The sequence below is a fragment of the Nomascus leucogenys genome, chromosome X, assembly GCF_006542625.1.
Source record: "Nomascus leucogenys isolate Asia chromosome X, Asia_NLE_v1, whole genome shotgun sequence".
Classification (NCBI taxonomy): Eukaryota; Metazoa; Chordata; class Mammalia; order Primates; family Hylobatidae; genus Nomascus; species Nomascus leucogenys.
The window spans coordinates 1,808,457-1,833,036 of NC_044406.1; the positions used below are offsets into that span (position 1 = coordinate 1,808,457).

General features: G+C 43.2%; 1 pseudogene; it reads left to right on the forward strand.

Annotated features, from left to right (window-relative positions):
* The first annotated feature begins 1,718 nt into the window (after positions 1 to 1,718).
* LOC100581569 lies at positions 1,719 to 20,324 on the forward strand (annotated as a pseudogene).
* The last annotated feature ends 4,256 nt before the right edge of the window (positions 20,325 to 24,580 follow it).

Here is a 24,580-nt window from a genome sequence, read left to right on the forward strand (position 1 = left end):
TGACAACTTCTTCCTCCACCAACTCCTTCTCATTCATCCCTTCCAGACCATCACTGAGACTTAGAGGGGTGCCATCATCCTCAAACCCAAGGCTGAAGTTTTCCATGGGTGGCCCGTGCCATGCCCTGTGCTTCCCAGCCTGTCCCTGGGATCTTCCTTGTGGTGATAGATCTGGCTTGTCAAGAACAGGTAGCACTTCCCTGATTTTTGTTGTTGTTGTTGGTTCACGCCACTGTTTTGACAAAGATCTCCTCAATTTCCATTGTATAGTATTTCCTTACCTCCATGCCCATTGCTAATGTGGGCTTTTTTCCTGCATTGTGGACAATCACTCATCTTCTTTTTATGCCATCATAGCTTCTTGACACCTGGAATATAGCACAGACCTTAGCATACACTAAGCATTCAATTGAATGAATGAATAAATGAATGAATGAATGAATGAATGAATGTGTGCATGACTGAGGTTGAATTCTATTAAGAAATGTCTAGATTTGGCCAGGCACAGTGGCTAATGCCTGTAATCCCAGCACTTTGGGAGGCCAAGGTGGGAGGATTGCTTGAGTCCAGGAGTTTGAGACCAGCCTAGGCAACATGGCAAAACCCTATCTCTACAAAAAAAAAAAATTAACCAGGCATAGTGGCATATGCCTGTAGTTCCAGCTACATACTGGGGGCTAACATGGGAGAATTGCTTGAGCCTGAGACACAGAGTTTGCAGTAAGCCAAGTTCACACCACTGCACTCCAGCCAGGGTGACAGAGCAAGACCCTGCCTCAAAAAAAAAAAAAAAAAAAAAGTCTGGATTTCCCTGCAGTAAGGAAATCTGTTTATACTACCTTATACAGGGGGATTATTATTGGCACATTTAATAGATAATATCTATTAATACCTCTAAATACTTGTGTTACCTGTACCATCTGCACCCCAAAAATGGTTTATCGAAGTCTAGTTAAAGGCACAGGTTTACGGAAATGAGATGGTTAACTCAAACATAATGGTTTTAATTCCTTACAAGTGTGAAGTAAATAAAATATCAAGTCAACTAATTCAATTCTGCTTTGCAAATTTCATGCATGGGATGAGGGGGAGTGAGCAGTGGAAAGAGACCACTGAATGGGTGCAGGGTTTTAGCTTGGGGTGACAGAAACGTTTTGGAACTACATGTAGGTGATGGTTGCACAATATTGAGGATGTACAAAATGCCATGACATTGTTACTTTAACACGGTTTACTATACGATGTGAATTTTACCTCAATAAATTATTTTTAATAACACACATACTAATAAAAATAAATGCCTAGATTAGAAAAGTCCCAGGGCATAACTTGTACAATAAATCCACAAATAAAGCATTATGGAATCTCGTCCTTCTGTACTTTTTTAAAATGAAATGCATATTTTGCGGCATTTAGTCTTTTTTGTTTTGATGTTTGTCCTGCTAATGTTGCCTGCTTGCTTGGTGATGTGTTCCTAGAGCAGGGACCATGTTTTGTTAATTGTTGAATCCCTTGAAGTGCCAAGAGATTTCCTTAAATGCAGGAGGTTTGGAGTACATGTCGGTTAAATTAAATTCATCCGTTTGCTAATAATTCCACCATGTGGAGGGTGAGGAGGGATGACCAAATGAAGGGCAGGTCAGTCCTTGTAGCTACAGAATGTACTTCAAGCAAAAGCTCAGTGATTAACAAAAGGTCGGAGCCTTCCTAATCGCCAGATGCCATGGAACCTGACGGATTGCAGCTTGTCGCAGGATGCACCAGTGACTTTTACCAGCCACTGCTTTTCACTGGTCCTCTGGTTAGCAGCATTTCCATTCCTGAACCAGCATTTTGACAACATGTCCTTATTATCAACGTTTGCCCGTTTTGTCTTTGATCTACAAAAACGTGTGAATATAAAAAAAAAGCTTATTTTTTTTTACAAGCCTAATGGTACCACTTCCTTGTGCAACCGATCCTGTTTGCTGAGATGCTCCTGAAGCAGGCTGATGGCGTGCCGGTTTTAAAAAGTGATGCGTGGAAAAGACATGATTGGGAAGTGCCTGCCCTTTAAATTCAACCCCCTGGACTCACGCATTCAGAAGGAAATCCAAACAGGTTTGCTAGCTCACTTCCCATCACCCAAGCCCGCCCCTCCATCGAGACCCCCTTTCCTCTAGAAATGTGGAGATAGGGAAACTTGCAGCCCAGGAGACTTAGGAGGCCCTTACCGTGGGGGAGCCATCATCCCTCTGCCTCCATCATAAGATCTTTAAAATCCACTTTTCCTGCAAGGCTTTAACCAACAGCAGAGCCATAGGTGATTGAGTCAGACAGATAGTAGAGCTCAAACCACCTCCTCCTACTACTCGCTATTTCTTGGCCAGAGGGCCTAGAACACACTATTCTCCCTTCCTAAAACCAGATTTCTCAAGGGTACAATAAGGGTAATTTTACCTCTTGGAGGTGTCGTAAAGACAGAACGCAATGCTGTATAGAGGGAACTGAACATACTACCTCACCACATCTGTAGTTAATATTTATATATAGGATCCAGCAAATCTACAGTCATTTTTTTTCAACTTTGTTGCTGTGTCTTTCATCTTCCTATCCGGGTTTTACCCCAATGCAGAGTCCCTGGAGGTGCACTGGCTGTTTTGTGTATGAACTGCAGATCGTGGCGATTCTGATTTCAATGTGAAAGTCTAATATTCTAAAGGACTCTGTGGATCACTGTGTAATTTTTTTAACAGGAGTTGTAAAAGTAACTTTCTTAGTCACATGACTGCAAACCCCACTGCTTCCCAAACTCTGTAATCAGGAGAAGAGCTGACCTAGTGAATACCCTTGGATGACTGGAGGGAAAAAAAAAGTCTACACAGGAAATCTCTACTTCAGACTCATGGGCTTGCATAGCTCAGAAATCCCAGGGGCAGACTAATAGCTAGTGGGGTTGTATCTTTGTTTGAGCAGAAACAGACTTTTAGGAATTTTCCATGGGAACTTGCCCTCATCTGTCTAGGGTAAACCTGAAATGAAAATACGGGCTACTGGCCACCTCAATGAAAATGAGGGGGTATTTTTGTTTTGCTTCTTATCGTAGCACAGTCAGTAGGAATACCCTGTTCTGTTGCATGTACTAAAGTGCTTCCAGATTTTCTCAACAGCATACTTTACAATAGAACAGCAGCATGGAAAATAAGTAAATACAAAGAACATGTCAGAGAAACCCTCTCGATCTCCTGAGCACGGCTGAGTTATCTCTGCAGATTAGGCTGGAGAAAATTCTGCTTAGCACGGTGCACATCAGCCTACAGAGAAAACACATCCTGGCTAAGTGAACTAGCCTGACCCAGCCTGGGCGGATGTGCTGATGGGGATTTCTGGGCAAAATGAAAGCTGTTTATCTGCTACTGTCTCTTACCGGGACCAGCGGCACCTAGAATGATGGAACTCACAGACACAGGCTTCTCCGCTCTGGATCCCTAAAATTTCAGTTGGTAGAAAACCAGCTGCAGAAGATGAGATCACGGAAGGTGATCCCCTTCCTCCCCAACCCAGACCACACAGGCCAGTGAATTGCAGACAGGGAAAGGCAAGAAAATGTCAGCAATTATTAATGAATCCCTTCAAAGACCTCAATCCTGGATGGGTAATTCAGCAGAAATCAAGACCTAGCTCACTTTTTTTTTTTTTTTTTTGAGATGAAGTCTCACTCTGTTGTCCAGGCTGGAGTGCAGTGATAGAATCCTGGCACACTGCAACCGCCACCTCCCGGGTTCAAGCGATTCTCCTGCCTCAGACACCCGAGTAGCTGGCACTGCAGGTGCGCACCACCATGCCTGGCTAATTTTTGTATTTTTAGTAAAGACAGGGTTTCACCATGTTGGCCATGCTGATCTCGAATTCCTGACCTCAGGTCATCCATCCATCTCGCCCTCCCAAAGTGCTGGGATTACAGGCGTGAGCCACCACACTCGGCCCATCTCACTTTTCCAAATAAAAATGGCACAGGGTTTATTTTTCAACATGAAACTATTCATTTCAGAAAGATGTTCTATAAATGATGAATACTCAAAATTCTGGAGTTCACATCAAGAGGGAGCCCTAATGAAAACCACGGACTTTGGGTGACTTCAATGTCTCCGTGTGGGTTCATCTGTTGTAACAAATGTCTCACTCTGCTGAGAGACATTGATCATGGAAGAGGGTGTGTGTGTGTGTAGGAAACGGATATATAAAAATTTCTGTGCCTTCTGCTCAATTTTGCAGCTCAGACTGCTCTAAAAATAAAGTCTAGTTTTAAAAATTCTATATTTAAAGAGTCAAGACTCTTTTTTTTCCTCCAATCTGTTTTGGCTTACTATTTTTGCTGACTTGTCTTCTTTCAGACAAGCGGCCTCTTGGAATCAAAACCAAATGGCTTCTAGGGGATTCCACATGGGAGCTGCCCTAGAAGCTTGTGAGGAAGAAGGAAAGAATGTCACTGAAACTGGTTCTGAGCACTACTGGCTGGTGGCGACCTTGCCCTCGAGTGGCATGGTCTAGAAATCTCCTAGGGCAGTGGTCCCTAACCTTTCCCGCACCAGGGACCAATTTCATGGAAGACAGTCTTTCCATGGAGCAGGATGGGGGTGGGACATATGGTTTTGCAATGATTCAAGCACATTACATTTATTGTGCACTTTATTTATATTATTATTCCACTGTAATATGTAATGAAATAATTCTACAACTCACCATGATGTAGAATCCATGGGAGCCCCATGCTTGTTCTGTGCAGCTAGACAGTCCCATCTTGGGATGATGGGATAGACAGTGACAAATCATCAGGCATTGGATTTTCATAAGGAGCCTGCAGCCTAGATCCCTCGTGTGTGCAGTTCACAATAGGGTTTCTGCTCCAGTAAGAATCTAATGCTGCTGCTGATCTGACAGGAGGTGGAGCTCAGGGTGGGAAGCAGCTGTAAATACAGATGAAGCCTCACTCACTGGCCTGCTGCTCACCTCCTGCTGTGCAACCTGGTTTCTAACGGGCAGATAGCAGTCCATGGCCATGGGGTTGCAAACCCCTGTCCTACGACATTCTTCTTACTTGTGGATGGATTCCAAGACCCATCTCACTTTTCAGAATAAAAATGGCAAATGGTCTCTCCTTCAGCATGAAACTACTAATTTCAGAAAGATGTCCTATAAGTAATGAATACTCAGAATTCTATAGGACACCGCGTGAAGTGCTTTCCCTTTTGGTAAGATGTCTCTTTCATGAATTAGAAGAAGCGGCCTTAGTTAACAGACCAGGGGTGACTCATGGAACAAGTTTTAAGTTATTCTTAAAATACAGAAAAGGAAATTAGTTCTTAAACACAGTGACCTTTGATTCCCTGCATAATCATGAGATTGAAACATACTGAGATTTACTCGATTATAAATATAGGTGTGTGTTTGTAAGTGGACAAGCTTAGAGATTCACTAAAACTCAAACTAAATTCAAAGGAGCACTAATGTATTTTAAAGAAGTATCAAAACACTTCGGAACATGCTCTTTAAAGATATAAATATAACTCTCTTATGAATAAAGTGAAAGAAACAAATAACTCAAAGCTGTTAGAAAGCCTGGATGAGAAAATTCAGCTTCTAAATGTTGCCCTGGATACCTTACAAAGAAGAAAACGGCAAAGAAAATATCTAGCTTAAACAGAAACTGTGTGGTTTGGTAATGATTCCTAATTAGCCTTCAAACGTGGGCACAATCTGTATGCATCTCCCAGGACTGCCACACAAATCGCCACTAACTGAGTGTCTTAAAACAACAGAAATTTATGCTCTCCCAGTTCTGGAGGCCAGAAGTCTGAGATCAAGGTGTAGGCAGGGCTGCACTCTCTCTGGAGGCTCTAGGGGAGGATCCTTCCTGCCTCTTCCAGCTCCTGGAGACTCCAGGCATTCCTGAGCTTGTGGCCGCATCACTCCAGTCTCTGCCTCTGTCTCCATGTGGCCTTCTCCTTTGTGTCTGTACCATCTCCTCTTCCGTCTCTTAGAAGGACACCTGTTGTTGCATTTAGGGTCGACTCTACTCCAGGATGATCTCATCTCAAGATCCTTAACTAAATATTTTTACATCCTCTTTCCCAGAACCTATGAAAATGTTACCTTATATGGCAATAGGGGAATCAAAGTTGGAGGGAAAATGAAGTTTGCTCATCAGCTGATCCTAAAATGAGGAGATTATTCTGGCTTATCCATGTGGACCCCATGTAATGGCCACGGCTCTTAAAAGTAGAAGAGGGAGGCAGAAATGCAGGTTAGAATGATGAGATGGGAGACGGTCTCTGCTGGTTGTTGCTGGTTTTGAAGATGAAGAAAGAAACCACATGCTGAGGAATGCAGGCAGCCTCTAGGAGGTACAAATTGCAAGGAAATGGATTCTTTCCTGCATCTTCCAGAAGGAACCAACCTGGCTGACACTTTGATTTTAGCCCCAGGAGACTCACTTAGGACTTCTGATTTCTAGAACTGCACACGAATAAATGTGCGTTGTTTTCACCCAGCATTTTTGGTATTTGCTTTAGCAGCCACAGGAAACTCATACAGAGCTCTTGCACAGGGTCTACCATCTGTCCTTATAATTGATGCGTGATTTGTGAGCTGACTCCCTGGACAGGCATGTGGTTGCTGAAGGGAAGATTTGACACTTCTTAAATTACCAAATCCGCTACTCCTCTGGTAAGGAACTAGAGGAAAGAAGCAAGAACCAACACATGAAGGGAGGTTTTGCTTTGTTTTTATTATTATGTTATATTGTATTTTTATTATGAGGGAGAGTATTTTACCCATGGGTTTTTATTTTGAAAATTATTAGATATGATTATCAATATTATCTTATCTAACAATATTATACTTATTAATAGCTTATCTGATAATATTATAATGTTATCTTATCTAATGATATCATTTATTTCTCAGGCATTGTAAAGATAGGCATAAGTACGAGTGTTATTCATTCATTATTTAAAATATTTTAAATGGCACACATCCATATGTATTAATACACGATTCACTATATATAAAAATTCAGAGAAGTTAAAAGAAATTCCTGAAGGCCACTTTGTGTTTAAGACTTAGTATTGAATTTGTTTTCTTTTTTTTTACTCTACGCATTTTTGGTTTTATACCCAAAAGGGCGACTTGTTTGGTTTAGAAAGAATGTCTTCTGATTTTTATGTTTAAAAGGACCACTGAATATTTTATTGCCTTGATGTTTAAACTTAAAGCCATTAAGGAATATGAGTTTAACTTAGCTAAACTCCTAAAAGACCCCAGGCACATAGTGCTTTTCATCTCCTGGTTTTTCTTTTTTTTCTTCTTTTACTCTGAAGTAATCTTTTTTTGGTGGGGGATAGAATCTTGCTCTATTGCCCAGGCTGGAGTACAGTGGTGTAATCTCGGCTCACTGCAACCTCCACCTTCCGGGTTCAAGCTATTCTCCCGCCTCAGCCTCCCAAGTAGCTGGGATTACAGGCACACACCACCACACCTGGCTAATTTTTGTATTTTTAGTAGAGACGGGGTTTCACCATATTGGTCAGGCTGGTCTTGAACTCCTGACCTCATGATCTGCCCGCCTTGGCCTCCCAAAGTGCTGGGATTACAGGCGTGAGTGACCGCGCCTGGTCGAAATAATCTTTTAAAAAGAAATATTACTCGTTTAAATAAAATGTGTCTGAAGTTTAGTAATTCCATGAGTTTTGCTTTCTATTTTGGGGTAAAAATCTCATATAACATAAAATGGACTATTTTAACCATTTTGAAGTATGATTCAGTGGCATTTGGTGCAGAGGTCCCCAACCCTTTTGACACCAGGGACTGGTTAAGTGGAAGACAATTTTCCCACGGATGGTGGTGGTGGGGTTGAGGAGGTTGGTTCCAGGATAATTCGAGTACATTACACTTACTGCGCACTTTATTTCTATTGTTATTCCACTGTAACATATAAGGAAATAATTCTACAACTCACTATAATGTGGAATAAGTGGGAGTGCTGAGCTTGTTTTCCTGCAACTAGACAGCCCCATCTGGGGGTGATGGGAGACAGTGACAGCTCATCAGGCGGTAATCAGGCATTAGATTCTCATAAGGAGCATGCAACCCAGATCCCTCACATGCTCAGTTCACAGTAGGGTTTGCTGTCCTATGAGAATCTAATGCCACCACTGATTTGACAGGAGGTGGAGCTCAGGTGAGCTGTGAGCCATGGGGAGCGGCTGTCAATACGCATGAAGCTTGGCTCACTCACCTGCCTGTCACCTCCTGCTGTGTGGCCTGGTTTCTAATAAGCCATGGACAGGAGCCAGTCCATGGCTTAGGGGTTAGAAACCCCTGATATAGTGCATTCACAATATTGTGCAATTACCATCACTATCTAGTTCCTAAACATTTTAAACATCCCAAAAGGAAACCCTATGTCCATTAAGCAGTCACTCTCCATTCTCCTTTTCTCCTAGTCCCTGGAAACCACTTATTTTCTGTTTTCTGTCCATAGATTTAGCTATTCTTGAAATGTAATGTAAATGGAATGAGATAATGTGTCTTTTGTGACTGGCTTCTTTCACTGAGCATGATGTTTTCAAGGTACACACATATAGTAGCCTGTATTCGACCTTCATTCCATTTCATGAGCGAATCATATTAGACTGCAGGAACTGAACATATTGAACATATTTTGTTTATTCCTTGATCCTTGGATGGATAGGTAAAATTATATGTAACGCTTTTTTTTTTTTTTTTTTTTTTTTTTTTTTTTTTTTTTTTTTTTGAGACGGAGTCTCACTCTGTCGCCCAGGCTGGAGTGCAGTGGCGTCATCTCGGCTCACTGCAGCTTCCACCTCCCAGGCTCAAGCGATTCTCCTGCCTCAGCCTCCAGAGTAGCTGGGATTACAGGTGCCCGCCACCACGCCTGGCTAATTTTTTGTATTTTTAGCAGAGACAGGATTTCACCATGTTGGCCAGGCTGGTCTTGAACTCATGACCTCAAGTGATCCTCCCACCTCAGCCTCCCAAAGTGCTGGGATTACAGGCATGAGCCACCACACCCAGCCTATAACACTTTTTAGAAAAGAACCAAATATATTAGCATTCATTTTCGGTCTAGTGAAATAGGCACAGAATCTGCACATCATGAAATGAGCACCCATGAATATGATGTGCAGAACATCTGAAAGCCACCGTGAAACCACACTTCCCATGTTTCTCCAGGGGCGTTATGATAGAAACCTTATATAGACAATATTTGCACGGCAAGCACAGACTTCTTATTTACGAACTCTTAGCATACTCTATTTTTTTCTTAATGAGTAAACTTATCTATCCATCCTCCATGTATCCATCTATATTTCTATCAACCTATAGATTGTCTATGTATACCTATGTATCTAACCTCTATCAGTTGTCTAATTTATCACCTATTGATTGTTTATCCTATATCCCAGGGGTACCCAACCCCCAGGCCATGGACTGGTACCAGTTGGTGGCTTGTTAGGAACTGGCACACACAGCAGGAAGTGAGCAGCAGGTGAGAGAGTGAAGCTTCATTTTTATTGACTGCTGCTCCCCATCCCTTGCATTACCGCTTGAGCTCCACCTCCTGTCAGATTAGCAGCCGCATTAGATTCTCACAGGAGCAAGAACCCTATTGTGAACTGTGCATGTGAGGGATCTAGAGTTCGCTGCATGCTCCTTATGAGAATCGAATGCCTGATGATCTGTCACTGTCTCCCATCACCCCCAGATGGGACCATCTAGTTGCAGGAAAACAAGCTCAGGGCTCCACTGATTCTACACGATGGTGAGTTGTATAATTATTTCATCATATATTATAATGTAATCATAATGGAAATAAAGTATACAATAAATGCAATGCCCTTGAATCATCCTAAAATCACCTCCCCACCAAGTCCATGGAAAAATTGTCTTCCGTGAAACTGGTTCCTCATGCCAAAAAGGTTGAGGACTGCTGGTCTGTCCATTATCTATCGTCTCTATTGTCCATCTTTCTATCTATTTTCTATCTATCTTTATATCCACCTACCTATACTTGAGATAAGTTTAAACATTCATTTTTTATTAGTTTCATTAAAAATATAGCCTTCTTCAAAGGTTAGCTTAGAATCATGTTTGATCATTTTTTCTTCAATATAATAAAATGCAGTTGTAATAAAATACAATCTAAATTCTTTAAAAAGTGACTTTATTGTAATCCTTTCATTTATTTTTTTTTCTCTTGGCAAGTGTGTAAGATTTTCCTAAAACACTATATAAACTTTTTGCATGCACATATGTCTGGTTTTTGTTATTGTTGTTGTTTGTGCTACAGTGTGGGTAATCAAAGAACAAAAATATTTGTTTTATTCTCATCGTACAGGCTTTATATAATTCTTGGGACTTAATTGATGAGTGATGTATTGGAGGTGTCTAGAAAAACGGTGATTTCCAGTTCTTTCTTTTAGTCAATCCTTCAAAGTCCGTACATTCTCCTGTTTCCTAAGGGGGCAGGGTGTTAAGAAAAATAAAAAACTTGACTTGAAAGTGCTTGTACAATTTAAATACTGTGTTTGTTTGGCAGAAATAGTGTTTCAACAAGAGCACCATTTGTTTCTCCCTCATTTATAAGAATTCTCGAGATGGAAAACCCAGGGCTGAAGTTCTGGGATGCTGGCACCTTCTTCCCTTAGCATGTGGACTCCCACGTTTAACAAAAGCTGCTGGCCAGGAGCGGTGGCTCACGCCTGTCATCCCAGCACTTCAGGAAGCCAACACAGGCAGATCAGTTGAGGTCAGGAGTTCGAGACCAGCCTGGCCAACGTGGCGAAATTCCATCTCTACTAAAAATGCAAAAATTAGCCAGGCATGGTGGCCATGCCTGTAATCCCAGCTAGTCAGGAGGCTGAGGCAGAAGAATTGCTTGAACCCAGGAGGCAGAGGTTGCAGTGAGCCCAGATCGTGCCACTGTACTCCAGCCTGGACAGAGCCAGACTCCATCTCAAAAAAAAAAAAAAAAAAAAAAAAAGACTAAAGCTGCTGACTCTTCAGCCACCCCATCTGTATTCCAGACATAACTCAGGAGAACAGAAGGAAGGAAGAAAAACAAACAAAACAAGACCCCCTCCAGGAGCTCCCAGCACCACTGAACTTACAAAGTGTCAATTGGAAGAATCTTTAGAAAAGAATAGATTTTTCGTTGAGCTTATTGCATAGTGTGCGGGTATGTGAGTGTTTTTCCCCGACAGCTGCTGCAACCAATTACCACACATTTAGTGGATTATAACAACGCAAATGTAGTATCTTACAGTTCTGGAGCTCAGAAGTCCAAAATTTAGGTGCTAGCAAGACTGTGTTCCTTCTGGAGGCTCTTGGGTGAAATCCTTGGTCCCTTTCTGTATGTTCAAAGCCAGCTGCCTAGTGTCTTCCAATCTTTCTCTTTCTGACCCTTCTCCTTCCCTCTTCTACCGACCCTGTGATTACATCAGGGTGCAACTGGACAACCCAGGCTCATCTCCCCATCTCAGGATGTTTAACTTAATTATAAGGTTGCTACAAAAGTAATTGCGGTTTTTGCCATTAATATTAGGTTGGTGCAAAAGTAATGGCAGTTTTTGCAAAGTCATTTTTTTGCACACAAAGTAACATATTGATGGGCTCCAGGGATTAGGATGTGGACATCTTTGGGCACCTGTATGCAGCCTGTTACACTCAGTAAAGAAGTAAGGGAAAATGAGTGTCACGTAGGTATCTGACCATCTCAGCCACGGTGAAATGGGAAAAGTTCCGTCATCTCCCTTACAGGGCGTGCAATGGGGGTGTGGCTCACTCCTTCAGTGCCCCACTGCGCAAACCCCTCGGAGGTGCAGGCAGACTGGGAGGTTGTGGGGTTCCGACCCCTTGGCAACATCTAGGGGCGAATGTTTATAGCTCCTGAAGCCCCAGTGGGCGTGTGTTACAGGGTGCTCTTTTAGTTTAGCCGTCCATAGGCGGCTTGTGTCACTCGGCTCAATTAGATCCCCTGCCTTATCACAAGGATGGAGGGTTTTCTGTATCCCGTGTTTCTCGTCTTTGTGTACCGGAAGAATCAGATCACACGTGGCCTTGGAGAATGAGTGCAAGGTTTTATTGAGTGGAGGTAGCTCTCAGTAGATGGGGGAGCCAGAAGGGAGAGATGGTTTTCCCCTGGAGTTGCAGGCCGCTTAGCAATCCAGGCTTTCCTCCGACCTTCCCCGCCAAACTCCATGTAGTTCTGCTGCTCAATGGCCGCCGGCCCGCTGGCTTCCGCCGGTGTACTCTTCCGCTGGCGTGCTCCCCTCGAGGTCCGGCTGCCTGTGTCTTCTTCCGCCGATGTGTTCCTCTCAATGTCCAGGCACTTGTGTGTCTGCCTGCTAGGTCTCGAGGTTTTTATAAGCACAGACTGGGGGCATAGCAGGCCAGAATGGTCTTGGGAAATGCAACATTTGGGCAGGAAAACAGGAGTGCCTGTCCTCACTTAGGTCCGTGGGCACAGGCCCACAGGTGGAGCCCTAGCCAGGGTCCACACCCTCCTCCACCCAGCACTTCCCTGCCCCCCTTCCATATGAACAGCGCTGTAAATGAAAAAGTAGATGACTGATTTTTATGAAGATTCATGGAGCTACAAGTACACTCAGCCTAGACCTATCTGTAACCTCTATGTGCATACCAAATTTTATGGTAGATCCTTAACATGTAAGCACTTTTCATTGGTTTGTTTTTCAGACAGAGTCTCGCTCTGTCGCCCAGGCTGGAGTGCAGTGGCATGATCTCGGCTCACTGCAACCTCTGCCTCCTGGGTTCAAGTGATTCTTCTGCCTCAGCCTCCCAAGTACCTGGGATTACAGGCGTGCACCACCACACCTGGCTATGGGGTTTTGCCATGTTGACCAGGCTGGTCTTGAACTCCTGACCTCAGGTGATCCGCTTGCCTCAGTCTGCCAAAGTGCTGGGATTACAGGTGTGAGCCACCCCGCCTGGCCTCTTGTGAGCATTTTAATTGCCACTAAAAGATATGATGGGCTGTGATTTTGTTTCAGGGTAAAGTGAGCCACACAGCGAAGTACATTTAAACATGCTTTAGCAAGATAGCTATTCACATACCATGAGATTTCATCCTACACCAGTCAGAATGGCTACTATTAAAAAAACAAACAAACCCAGAAAAAACAGATGTTGGTGAGGATGCAGAGAAAAGGGAACACTTATGCACTGCTCACGGGAATGTAGATTAGTACAATCTCGAAGAAAAAGGGTGTGGAGATTTCTCAAATGACCAAAAATAGAACTATCATGCAATCCAGCAACCCACTACTGGATATCTACCTGAAGGAAAAGAAATCATTATATCAAAAAGATACTTGCACTGGCTGGGCGGGGTGGCTCATGCCTGTAATCCCAGCACTTTGGGAGGCTGAGGCAGGTGGATCACTAGAGGTCAGAAGTTCGAGACCAGCCTGGCTAACATGGTGAAACACTGTCTCTAATAAAAATACAAAAATTAGCCAGTTGTGGTGGTGCACACCTGTATCCCCAGCTACTCGGGAGGCTGAGGCAGGAGAATTGCTTGAACCCGGGAGGCAGAGGTTGCAGTGAGCCGAGATGGCGCCTCTGCACTGCAGCCTGGAAGACAGAGTGAGACTCCATCTCAAAATGAAAAGAAAAGTTACCTGTACTAGAAGCCCTATTTACAATAGCAAAGATATGGAATCAACCTAAGTGTCCATCAATGGATGATGGGATAAAGAAAATGTGGTATATATACATAGTGGAACACTATTCAGCCACAAAAAGGAATGCAACCATGTCTTTTGCAGCAACATGGATGAAAGTGGTGGTCATTTTCTTAAGTAAAACAACTCAGAAACAAAAAGACAAATACTACATGTTCTCACTTATAAGTGGGAGCTAAATAATGTTTCCAAATAGGCGTAGAGTGTGGAATAATAGACATTGCTGACCAGGAAGGGTAGGAGGGGGGTGAGGGATAAGAAGCTACTTAATGGGCACAATATTCATTATGCCAGTGATGGATATTTCACCACTGCGCAATCTGTCTAGGTTACAAAATCACACTTGTACCCCATAAATTAATACAAATTTTTTTAAAAACCAATTACGCTGCTTCTAAAAGTCATAATTTAAAAAGTCAAGCGATAGAAAATGCATTTGTTGATTTAATCATTTGTCTAGTTAATAAATCACACAATGTCGAGTGTATTGATGTAGATTGAACTCCACATGGGCCTAAATTGTGTTAATCCCACTTGCTGAATTCTTTACTCAGGCAGGGAGGTTGGAATGTGAACTCCTGGCTGCACTCCGCATCTCAGCAGGAACAGCATGCGCTGTCTTGCCTGTCTGCCCCTGCAGATCAGTAGCAACCTGTCTGAAGTGCAAATAGAGAACCAGTCTGGGGATGTGTCTGGGCTAAGCAGAGAAAATCACTTCGAGAAATCACTGATGTCTGCCAAGGTCTGGGAGAAAGGAGGACACAGGGGCATTCAATTAGCACACCTGCCCTCATCAGTCCGAATGCTATTTCAGTGCAAACTTTGATTGCATTCTGTCTTAGTCCGTTTTACGCTGCTGATAAAGACATACCTGAGACTGGGAAGAAAAAGAGGTTTCATTGGACTTACAGCTCCACATTGCTGGGGAGGCCTCAGAATCATGACGGGAGGTGAAAGGCACTTCTTACATGGCGACAGCAAGAGAACATGAGGAAGATGCAAAAGTAGAAACCCCTCATAAAACCATCAGATCTCATGAGACCCACCCACTACCATGAGAACGGTACGGGGGGAACTGCCCCCATGATTCAAATTATCTCCCACTGGGTTCCTCCCACAACACATGGGAATTACAAGAGTAATTCAAGATGAGATTTGGGTGGGGACACAGCCAAACCATATCACATTGGTAACATGCTTGCCTGTGTAGTTTTACGAATGTGCTCCTCCAGCCTACTAAAACCTAATTTTAACATAGAATATCTTATTTCAATTTTTAAAGATTTTTCTAACAGCTTTTTCGGAGAAAAAAAAAGATTTATATCAGTTTATTTACTGAAACAAAGATAATAGATTTGTTTGTAAATATCTCCTAATTATGCAATATGGAAACTTCAAAGGAAAGTGAGCGTCTTTGTTTGTTGTTGTTGTTGTTGTTTTGTTTTGTTTTGTTTTTGAGATAGGGTCTCAATCTGTCACCCAGGCTGGAGTGCAGTGGTGCAATTATGGCTCACTGTAGCCTTGACCTCCTGGGCTCAGGTAATCCTCCTTCCTCAGCCTCCTGAGTAGCTGGGGCTACAGGTGTGCACCACCATGCCCGGCTAACATTTATATTTTTTGTAGAGACAAGGTCTCATTATGTTGCCCAGGCTGGTCTCAAACTCCTGGACTAGAGAGATCCTCCCGCCTTGGCCTAATAAAGTTCTGGGATTACAGGCGTGAGCCACCACACCTAGCCTTCATTTTTAACATCTTATAACACCTATACGAGATCACTTGATTTCCAGGCACATCATGTTCTATCACTGGTTTCTTCAAAATTTATTAGAGCAATTTTATCTTGTGTATATTTGTTAGTAATTGTATCACAAATGATTTAATATAGTAATTATTATAATATTTATTGTTAATAATGCAAATAATACATATTATATAAATATATGTCTTTAAGTATATTTTATAAGCTATATAGGTGTACAAGATATATTATAAACTTATATCATATTCATAAAATACACACTATATTATAGTATATATAATATATTGCATATAAGTTACACGTGGTGGCCCATGCCTGTAATCCCAGCACTTTGGGAGGCCAACGCAGGTGGATCATAAGGTCAGGAGATTGAAACCATCCTGGCCAACATGATGAAACCCCATCTCTACCAAAAATACAAAAATTAGCCGGGCATGATGTAGCTACTCGGGAACCTGAGGCAGGAGAGTCGCTTGAACTCGGGAGGCAGAGGTTGCAGTGAGCTGAGATCTCGCCACTGCACTCCAGCCGGGGTGACGCAGTGAGACTCTGTCTCAAAAAAAAAAGTTACATATGAATATATAACTTGCATCATAGCATAAATATCTTTCTATAATATGTAATATTTATGTTATTGATGATATATTCATTCTATTATATAATATATTCATATATTATATTATATTTATATATCTGTATATTATATATTATACATTCATTTAAATATATCTAACATTTATCTAATCAAGTTATCTAATTATCTAACTTAAAACATCTAAATAAAATTTATATTTTATAGTATATCAATACATTTAAATGTATCAACATCAATATATTGTGTATTATGAAATATGTATGTATTATAATACAATAAATTCATATTTATTCAAACATGTATACATTTAAGTTATGCACTTAAATATGTATGAATATCTTATGCAGATTTCAATATTAATTAAATAAGCATGCAAACATATTTTCCCTTTGCCTTTAGGGAGTTCATTATTCTGTATAAGTTTTCCTTCTTTTTCAGCTGGAAAAAACATAAATAAACTTGAGTTAAAATCTAAATGCTTGATCTGTTTATTCCAACATTTCTTACACTTAATTTATCTGTCTATAGCTCATACGACTTACATGGATTGCTTGAAAGAGTTATTGGTAGGGTTGTGGTAGGGTTACTGGGGTAGGGGTTTAAGCAGAATTAAATGTAGGGAACTGAGTTCCCCCTAGAAGCACAAGCAGACTAGGATTTGAGGGTAAGGTGTTTATGGGGAGGTGATACCAGGAAGGACCCATTGGAGAACCAGAAAATGAGACAGTCGAGGCCCCATTCCAGAAACCTTCATTGAGCTAATCCGACTGTTTGACCTGGGACTGTGCATTTTTGGCGAACACTCAAGTTGTTTCTGAAGCAAGTAGAATATGGATCGTGCATCTCCCAGAGGATACTCTGATGTGAAGGAATCTCCTGTTTACACTGGCTCATTGGCTTTTTTGAGTGATAACCCTGACTGGGCCCATGACAGGTTAATTTCACCTTGAGAAAGAGTAGTTCAGGGACACTTGCTCTTCTGTTAATCTTCCTAGTTATTCACAAGGGTGCCCAATGGCTCACAGATGAGAAAACCAAGGTACAGCAGGGGGGATCGGCCGTCAATTCCTACCACTAGAAATGACTCACATTGTGGCCCAGTAATTCCTGATGTACAGTGCATTATTACTGGATAAATGGCTGCCTCCTGGGAAGATACAGAATTCACAGGCCCTCACCCATTTGCCAGCTTATTAATTTTCTATGGCTGTTGTCACAAATTGCTATAAACTTAGTTGCTTAAATGATGCAATTTCATTTTCTTACACTTCTACAGTTCGGTAATTCTGGAGGTGAGAAGTTCAACGAGAGCCTCATTGAGCTAAAATCAAGATGTCAGTAGGCTCGGCGTCACGCAACGTAACAATGTAATAAATCTGCACGTGTATCCCTTAATCACAAGTACAAGTTGGCAGTTATTTTAAAAAATAAAAACCTTCACCAAGAGTGAAAAATCCTTGTGGATTTCCTTCTGGAATCTCTTTTGAACAGATGTATGGTGTATTCATTTTTTAAACCTGATCTTTGGTCTGATACAAATGTTGATTTTTTTCCTAATTTTTACATTAAATCGTTCATTAAAGTGGTTATAATTATAAAAGTGAAAAAAATAGCAAAAAGGTGTCAGTAGGGCTGCATTCTATTAGAGAAGATGTTGGGCAGAATTCATTTCCTTGCTTTTAAGGGATGGTGGCAGAATTGTTTCTTGTGGTTGTAGAATCGAGGTCTCCCTTTCTGGCTGGCTATAAACTGAACGTCATTTCCAGCTTCCAGAGACCACCATACTCATCTCTGAGTCTTCTGCTGTTTTTTGTTTGTTTGTTTTTTGTTTTGTTTTATTTTGTTTTTGAGACAAGGTCTTGCTCTGTTGCCCAGGCTGGAGTGCAGTGGTGTCCTCACAGCTCACTGTAGACTCGACCTCCTGGGATCAAGCAATCCTCCTGCCTCAGCCTCCCAAAGTGCTGGGATTACAGGCATGAGCCGCAGCGCCCAGCCTTTTAATTTTTTTGAGATAAGGTCTTGCTCTATCACCCAGGCTGGAGTGCAGTGCCATGGTCATAGCTCACTACAGCCTCCAATTCCTAGAATCAAGCATTTCTCTCGCCTCAGCTTCCAGAGTAGCTGATATTACAGGTACGTGCCTCTATATCTGGCTATTTTTTTTTTTTAGTAGAGACAATGTCTTGCTATGATGTCCAGGCTGGCCTTGAACTTTGTCTACTTTTAAGGACTCTCATGATTAGATTGGGTCCAGCCTGAATAATCTAGGACAATCTCCCAATTTTAAGGTTGAGTGAATTAGCCACCTTAATTCCATCTGCAACCTTTATTCCCTTTCTCCATTGCAGGGTACCATATTCACAGGAGATTGGGATGTGGCCCTGTTTTGGGGGCCATTATCCTGCCTCCTATACCTTTCTCTCTTCGACTCTGGCTCATGTCTGCCATGGAATCTTGTCTCCACCTGATAGCCCAGAACCGCCCCAAATGCTGACCAGTTTTGACACACAGAATTCTCAATAGGCTCAGCTCCTCAGGTGATAGGCACTGAATCCCAGCACATCTGACAGCCACACCAAGGCCATGGTGCTCCAAAGGAGCATTCAAAGCTCTTTCAGTGTACACCACAACACTCTCCACCCAGTGTCTGAGCATGGCTCGTGGGCCTGGGGCTCGTGTTGACCCAAACTCTTGGTCAGTGTGCTAACCCACCTGATATTTCTCATTGATTTTCATGTTGCCTCTAACCTGAATGGTATTAGTTTGGTACACTTGCTGTAAAAAATTACCTCTTCTTGCTCTATCACCTGCCTCAGCTGCCTGGGGTCCTAGTGGTTCACTGCACCGTGAAGACAGATTCCAGATGCAGGGAAATCGCACCTCCAATCCCAGACGCTGTGTCCAGCAAAGGCTCCATGGTTCTGGCCCACAGGGGTGGCCTGGACACCTCTTGCATCCTCGTGTGGCTGAAGGAAAAAGGCCATGATGTCATTGCCTACCTGGCCAACATCGGCCAGAAGGAAGACTTCAAGGAAGACAAGAAGAAGGCATGGAAGCTTGGGGCCAAAAAGGTGTTCATTGATGATGTCAGCAGGGAGTTTGTGGAGTTCATCTGGCCGACCATCCAGTCCAACACCCTGTATGAGGACCACTACCTCCTGGGCACCTCTGTGGCTAGGCCCTGCATCGCCCACAAACAAGTGGAAATCACCCAGCAGGAGGGGGCCAAGTGTGTATCCTGCGGCACCATGGGAAAGGGGAGTGATCAGGTCCGGTTTGAGCTCACCTGCTCACTGGCCCTCAGATTAAGGTCATTGCTTCCTGGAGGATGCCCGAGTTCTACAGCTGGCTCAAGGGCCTCAATGATCTCATGGAATACGCAAAGCAGCATCGGATTCCCATCCCGGTCACTCTCAAGAACCCGTGGAGCACGGACGAGAACCTCATGCATATCAGCTACGAGGCTGGAATCCTGGAGAAACGCAAGTGCCATAAGCACCTCCAGGTCTCTACATGAAGACTAAGGACCTCACTAAAGCCCCCAACACCCCTGACATTCTCGAGATTGAGTTCAAAAAAGGGGTCCCCGTGAAGGTGACCAACATCAAGGATGGCGCCACCCACCAGACTTCCTAGGAGCTCTTCGTGTACCTGAACGAAGCTGCAAGCAAGCACTGCCTGGGCCATATTGACATCGTGGAGAACCATTTCATTGCAATGAAGTCCTGAGGCATCTACGAAACCCCAGCTGACACCATCCTTTACCATGCTTTACCATGCTCATTTACACATCCAGGCCTTCACCACGGATTGGGAAGTGCGCAAAATCAAACAAGGCCTGGGCTTGAAATTTGCTGAGCTGGTGTACACCGGTTTCTGGCACAGCCCTGAGTGTGAATTTGTCCGCCACTGAATCACCAAGTCCCAGGAGCTAGTGGAAGGGAAAGTGCAGGTGTTCGTCTTCAAGGGCCAGGTGTACATCCTCAGACAGGAGTCCCCACTGTCTCTCTACAACGAGGAGCTGGTGAGCATGAGTGTGCAGGGCGATTAGGAGCCAGTTGATGCCACCGGGTTCATCACCATCAGTTCCCTTAGGCTGAAGGAATATCATCGTCTCCAGAGCAACGTCACTGCCAAATGGGCCCCTATACAAGTGGGAGCTGGGGCCTCCTCACTTTGCAGATCTCCCAAGTACAGGCACTAATTCTTGTGATAATTTGTAATTGTGACTTGTTTTCCCCAGCTGGCAGCGTAGTGGGCCTGCCAGGCCCCAGCTTTGTTCCCTGGTCCCCCTGAAGCCTACAAAAATAGTCATCAAAGGGAAGGGTGGGGGGCAGCTGCAGTGGGGAGCTATAAAATGACATTTTTTTGAGACAGGTTCTGACTCTGTCACCCAGGCTGGAGTGCAGTGGCTCAATCTAGGCTCACTGCAACCTTCACCTCCCGGGTTCAAGTGATTCTCATCCCTCATCCCTCATTCTCATTCTCATTCCTCAGTAGCTGGGATTACAGGCGCACACCACTATGCCTGGCTAATTTTTGTATTTTTAGTAGAGACAAGGATTCACCACGTTGGCCAGGCTGGTCACGAACTCCTGACCTCAGGTGATCTGCCCACCTCGGCCTCCCAGAGTGCTGGCCTTACAGGGGTAAGTCAACACGCCTGGCCAGAAATGACAATTAAAAGAAGATTAAAAAAAAATGACCTCCTACTGGGTGGCTGAAAGCAACATAAATGTATTATCTCCCAGTTCTGTTTTTTTCAAAATTTGTTAATTTTTGTGGGTACATAGAAGGTGTATATATGTTTGGAATATCTGCAATGTTTTGATACAGGCATTCAATGCATAATAATCACATCACAGAGAATGGGGTATCCAGCCCCTCAAGCATTTACCCTTTGTGTTGCCAATAATCCAATTATACTCTTTTAGTTCTTTTTAAATGTAAAAGTAAGTCATTTTTGATCTCCTAGTTCTCTTGTTGGCCTCTCCCTAGCTTCCAGTAGCCACTGGCAATCCTTGGCATTCCTGGACCTGTGGCTGCATCACTGCAGTCCCTGCCTCCATCTCCATGTGGTCTTCTCCTCTGTGTCTGTGTATCCTCTTCTGTCTCCTAGAAGGACACCTGCCATTGCATTTAGGGCCCAACCTAATCCAGGATGATCTCGTTTTGAGATCCTTGACTTAGGTATATCTGCAAAGACCCCATTTGTAAATGAGGTCCCATTCACAGGATCTGGGCATTAGGACATAGATACATCTTTTCAAGACCACAGTTTAAGCCACTACAGGTGTACTTAGTTCCCTCTGGAGGCTCTAGGGGAGGGTCCTTCCTGCCTCTCCCAGCTCCTGGGGGCTCCAGGCGTCCCTGGGCTTGTAGCTGCATCACTCCAGTCTCTGCCTCTGTCTCCACGTGGCCTTCTCCTCTGTATCTGTATCTCCTCTTCTGTCTCTTACAAGTACACCTGTCATTGCATTTAGGGTCCTGAATCCAGCATGACTTCATCTTGACATCCCATACTAATTACATTTACAAAGACTCAATTTCCAAATAAGGTCCTATTTCAAAGTTTCGAGTGGACATGGAATTTTTTTAGTGGGGAAGGTGGGGAGAAGACACAGAATACCTGTTGTGTTTCCCGCATCCTCTGGCTCCCACTGTTTTCTCCCAGCCAGTGGGATCCTGGTCTCTCACATCCAGCCATTAACTGGAATCTTGCCTGCAGGGAGCTTCCCCAAACGCCTGCCCTGACTGGCTCCAATTGGGTTATGTATTCCCCGTCTAATTGTATCACCACAATTATCACAACGTATATCTCATGATCATCGTCCCCAGTTTAGGGACTTTACCTTCAACCATCCTTTCATTAAAATGGCTTATTAAGGTGCTTACTGCAAGTTAGACTATGTAACTGGTTATATTTTTAAAATACCTGAATTGAACAACATAATTTGACCTGCTACTCTCTGTTTGTCCTAGAAAAAAGCAGTAAGTACACAAGAATTAGAGTCTTAAAATATGAGAGCTTTTCAGGTTGGGCACGGTGGCTCACGCCTGTGATCCCAACACTTGGGGAGGCCAAGGCAGGAGAAGCGCTTGAGCCCAGGATTTCAAGACCACGTGGGCAACATGATGAGACCCCTCTCTCTACAAAAAATACAAAAAAATTAGCCGGTGTGGGAGCACGCACCTGTAGTTCCAGCTACTCAGGAGGCTAAGGTGGGAGGATCACTTGAGCCCAGGAGGTGGAGGCAGCAGTGAGCTATAATCAGACAACTGCATTCCAGCCTGGGCAATAGAGCAAGACCCTGTCTCAAAAATAAATAAAATAAAATAAAATAAAGTAAAATATGAATTGAACAACGTAATTTGATCTCCTGCCCTGTGTCCATCCTAGAAAAAAGCACTAGGTGCCCTTGAATTTGAATCTTAAAATATGAGACCTTTGTTCTAAATGAACCACCCACACTCTCCACACCTGTTGTGAAGAAGTAACTAAAATGCCCTGATTTTGTTTACTTAGCAGAATCCCCTATATCCCTAAGTGACTCATAGCCTGTTGCTGTTATGTAACAGCTTGCTAGAGAGACTAAACATTTCGGGATTGTTAAGGGAACAAAATGCAGGTAAGGTGTTCCTGCAGAAACATTGCCCCTGGCTATGAACACCTATGAGACACTTGGAAAATGATGTCGTTTTGTTTTGTTTTATGGGAAGACAGATACACTGCATATTGCCCACATATGGAAACCATAGTCTGAGTATATAACCTGGGTGGCCGAATTAGTTGCAAACAAAGATACAGTAGCAATAATACAGTGTAACCCTGAGAGAAGGAGAATGAACAGATCCACAATAGGTCAGAAGATCTGAAGTTGCATCCACCTTTATTCATTAGGAAGCCTATAAAAAGCAGGAAACAGTAGCTAATGTGCTTAATTCATGTTTAAAGAATAATTGAAGTAACAGATATCAGTGTGTTTTCAAAAGAAATAAAATTCAATGGCTGCAGTTTCCTATCTGGTTATATAATTCCCATGTAGTTGTATCACCCAAATGATGACTAAGTTAAACCCACAACATCCTTGCCAAGGCCTGCCCAGCCTCCAGCGATAGGCAGTGATATTTCAATTCGTTTAGGGGTAGGTTTGTTCCACATTCCACCAGCTCTATTGTGTGGGTTTTCCTTTTAGGGAGATTAAAATCCACCTCTAGGTAAGCTTCATGGATCACAGGTACACTGCTAGGGACCCTGTAGAATGTCTGTGATATTTTGACTACACAGCAGCCCTTCAAATCTTAATGGCACACACACAAAAATAATCATGCTTCCTGTGTCTTAATTTGGTTTAGAATAAATATGCACTCATGCATGTTGAGGTTAAGAGTCTCCTATGGTCTGCATGTCTATGTCCCACCCCAAATTCATATACTGAAATCCTTACCCGAAAGGTGATGGTGTCGGGAGGTAGGGCCTTTGGGAGGTGATGAGGTTGTAAGGTGGAGCCTCATGAGTGGGATCAGCGCCCTTAGAAAAAGGGCCCCAGAGAGTTCTCTCGCCCCTTCCACCATGTGAGGACACAGCCAGAAGGCTCCATCTTTATCCAGGAAGCGGGTCCTAACAAGACACTGAATCTGCCCCGCCTTGACCTTGGACTCCCAGCCTCCAGAAATGTGAGCAGTAAATGTCTGCTGTTTGTGAGCCCCCCAGGCTATGGTATTTTGCTAGAGAAGTCTGAGTGGACTAGAATACGGTTCCTTACACCAACTTTCGCTTTTCTATATTTCTTCAAATTCACGCACTCAGTGCCAGGAGTATCTGGATGAGACCAGGTTGCGAGTCCTCACTAGACACTGAATCTGCCATTCCTTGATATTAGACTCCCAGCCCCAGGACTATGGGAAATCAATGTCTGCTGTTTATAAGCCATGCAATCAAAGGTATTTTGTTACAGAAGTCTGAATTGACTGGGATACAGTTTCTTATAGCAGCATTCACTCTACTATATCCCTTCAAAACGGAGCACTCAGCACTGTGGATATCCAGGGAGACCAGGTTGGGATGACTGTTGGTGCCTACACTTCAGCCGATTGGAGCTGAATATCACAGCACATTGTTTGATTTGGACAGGTATTTGTCAGTCTTGGTTTACATTCAACCAGTTGTAGACATTTCTAAAAGTTTTTCAAGCCACTCAGTCATCTCTGCTCATCAGGTATGGTGTGGAGAGGTTCAGAACACCTGCCTTATCCAGGTGGGTCTGCTATCATCACAGGGATCCTTACAAAAGGGAAGTGGGAGAGTCAAAGCTACACAAAAGACACAGGCTGCAGGTTGGCATGATATAATTTGAAGATATAGGAAGGGGTCATAAGCCAAGGAATGCAGGCAGCCTCTAGAAACAGGAAACAGAAAGAAATCGTTTTTCTCCTAAAATACTCAAAACACAGCTCTGC